A 3,223-nucleotide genomic window follows, 5' to 3' on the forward strand; every position below is an offset into this window, starting at 1 on the left:
CAATGAGATTAGAATGAACAATATTGATTAGCTCAATGTCATGATAAATATTTGAACTTTTGGTTTATATTTCAAATTCTTACTTTATAAGTTACTAATATTAGTTTGAACAATATTTTATTCATCATGTTTGTAACCCCTTTTATGACATCATACAATCCAAATGGGAAAGCGCCCAAAATGTCAGTGAGATAGTATTAATGTTTGATACAACAGATTTTCTTTCCGATCCAATACCGAGTAAAATTTAAGCTGGTATTGGCAATACAGATCCCATACTTTGTGCAAAGACAGTTAATTTGTTTCTTAACTAAATAAAAAATAGATGTAATCCATATCTTGGCTTCATAAAAAGAACACAATGTACTCTGATGGACTCATTTTAAACTCAGAAGGACATTGAGAACAATCTCGTTTACTATAAACTATTTTAATTCATCAGAAATATACAAAACATGTGAAAATGGAGTTGCAAACTAAAAAAGAGAAAATTAGTAAAGTAATAACCCTACTAAATACATCCTTGTTTAATTATTAAAACTAATATAAAATGACAGCTGAAATAGCTCCATGTCACTTTTATAATAATCTGTCAACATGTTCATTTCTGAGTGAGTGAGCGTCAGCAGCACGCTGCGCATGGGCATTACGTCCTTACACATTACATACTTACCAGGCGGAAGAAAAAGTAGTTCCCATTAACAACGTTTTATTTAGGCAAGATCTCAATAATTTAGTTACTTTCTAACGTGCTCTTGTTAATCTACATTATCTCAAATTACTAAAGTGTTGAAAGTATTGATCCTTGGATCTAACAATAGATTTTAAAGAATTAAGTTCTGGTATCGGAAGAATCGATATTTCAGTATCAATCCGCACATCACTAATGGCAACGCGAGAGATCATTTAACTGCCCTGATTAACGGTTAATTCAGTTGTAACAGCCTAACTAAGCTTTTATCTACTGTACTTTTATAAGATTTTCTTTTGGCAAATTCTCTAATCTCGGTTGGACATGAATGAAGATGGAGGACTTTTTTACGTGTATAGACCCTACAGCTGCTGTACTCAGAGGTAAGTTTAAAGTCTGTCTTTCTAAGATAAGCTAACTGAAGCTAGCTAGCATGTCGTGATATACCAATTTTCATCCGCGGTTAAAGAGCCGCTCTTGTGAATATGAGCTTTGAACAGTCATTAACCACAATAGATGTGGCTTAAAAATAATATCGACACGAGTTCTTGGTAGCTTCCGTTTTTTAACATAGCTAAGGTGGCTTCTCATATAGCTTCTCATTCGGGAAATGGTTAAAGGGCAATTCCGCCTAGTATTTCACTAACTGAGGGTGTTTGATGTGCTGTAATTAAAAAACTTAAATGCAATGAGTCTAACAGCCTAGGTTAGATATTCCACACTGTTACCAGGATATTTTAAACACTATTTTTAATTGGTGAATTTAAGTAGTCCTAGTTTGATTTAATTAAAATGACTTTCTTGCCATCTTGAATTCATGTAATATTGTAATTGAGCAAATGAACTAAAATAAGACTTGTTTTATTTTTCAAGTAAACCAAACTGTTGCCATGGTGAAGTCTATGCCAGACAAGTCTCCAATCACGTATTGCACCATCTACAAGAAACTTTGGGAATTGCAAGTGACAGCGTCCTTCACATTCTTGAGGTAAGAAATTTATGATACTGATTCATCATTACACTGATTAGTCCCTAAAACGTGGTTTGTTTTGTGATTGTTTTTCTGTCTGTGCTCCAATTAGCAGATGACCCAACAACTTCAAACAAGATCACTTTTCAGCTCTGTGGTGATCGTGAAACCAACTTTCTACTGGCCATTGGAACCATGCCTGCCCTGATCTTCTGAAAGGAGGACATCACAGCTACTACACCTTTCAGCATCCGTGTGTGGGACCACTCCTCTCTGTGCTGCTGACAGACGTCTTGAGAACGCCGTCCGTAACTGAGGCAAGACTTCCACATATAAAAGGCTATGGCTTATTGGAAGAAGTTCATTGCGGAGGAAGCTCCTATTGTTGACATCTAATCCCAAGATTTTTTTTTGCTTTGGACAATTTGGTTTGCTTGACTCTTAGGGCATCTTATGAGTGCGGCAGATGTGTCAGATCGTCATTGTTCTGTCATTTTACAGGATTGTTTCAGAATCAGATGCCCATCCAGACTTTAAATTCTGACCAGTAGTCATGTTTTATTGTGTTTATGTGAAACTTAAATGTAATAAAGATGTTAAAAGTAATTGAACTCATGTCTTCATTTCAGCTAGCCAATAACATCTCTTGTTCCAGTATTCACAGGATCAATTTTTGGATTTTTGTCTTAGCATAAGAACCTTGAGTAAGGCTATGACAAAATATATATTTTAATCCTATGCAACAAAAATAAACTAGTTTTAGGTATATCGCTGCAAAAAATCCCCTTTCAAAAACAAGGAGAAAAAAAAGTACAAAAATAGGGTATAATTTTCTTAAAATAAGAAAAATTATCTGCCAACAGAACAAGAAAATTTATCTTGTCAAGATTTTCCAAATATCTTAAAATTAGTGTATTTGTACTTAAAACAAGCCCATTTTAGTAATATAAATAGAATATATGAGATTTATTTTCTTAATACATAGAACATTTTTCTTAAAATAAGAAAATTTTACGCTGATTTCAAGAAATTCAGTGTCAAGTAACATTTTCTTGAGATAATTTTTCTTAAAATAAGAAAATATATCTTATAAGTAAAATTGGCTTGTTTTAAGTACAAATACACTAATTTTAAGATATTTGTAGGTTTATCTTGGTTAGATATTTTTTCTTGTTTTAGAAAATCTTGACAAGATAAATTTTCTTGTTCTGTTGGCAGATATTTTTTCTTATTTTAAGAAAATTATACCCTATTTTTGTACTTTTTTTTCTTGTTTTTGAACGGGGACTTTTTGCAGTGATGGAGTGCATCCCACTTTCCCATGTCTGGCATATAACCATTAATTTTAGCTTTTAAACTGGTTATATTGATCTTGTGTCCAGAAAGAGGAATAATCAGTAATTCAGAATCATGACCTGTTTGTTCTGAAGATCCTTCAGCTTCCATTTCATCTTCCTAACATGGCGCCTCCTCACACCGACTCTCATACTGATTGATAGGAGGAACCACAGAGCTCTGTTAAGTTAAAGCTCATCTTCTGAAGTTGGGATATTTTTCCTCCA

The 3,223-nt window shown here is 33.4% G+C and overlaps 1 long non-coding RNA gene across 2 annotated transcripts; it reads left to right on the forward strand.

Annotated features, from left to right (window-relative positions):
• Nucleotides 1-406: 406 nt before the first annotated feature.
• On the forward strand, nucleotides 407-2,267 carry LOC145552215 (uncharacterized). Of its 2 annotated transcripts, none has more exons than XR_014088177.1 (3): nucleotides 407-1,074; nucleotides 1,565-1,679; nucleotides 1,777-2,267. It is a non-coding gene; the product is annotated as an uncharacterized LOC145552215 (long non-coding RNA). The 2 variants fall into 2 exon arrangements; XR_014088176.1 differs by having other exon boundaries at nucleotides 413-1,074; nucleotides 1,774-2,267.
• The last annotated feature ends 956 nt before the right edge of the window (nucleotides 2,268-3,223 follow it).

This window comes from Poecilia reticulata, chromosome 7 (assembly GCF_904066995.2).
Source record: "Poecilia reticulata chromosome 7, P_reticulata-male-v2, whole genome shotgun sequence".
Taxonomy (NCBI): domain Eukaryota; kingdom Metazoa; phylum Chordata; class Actinopteri; order Cyprinodontiformes; family Poeciliidae; genus Poecilia; species Poecilia reticulata.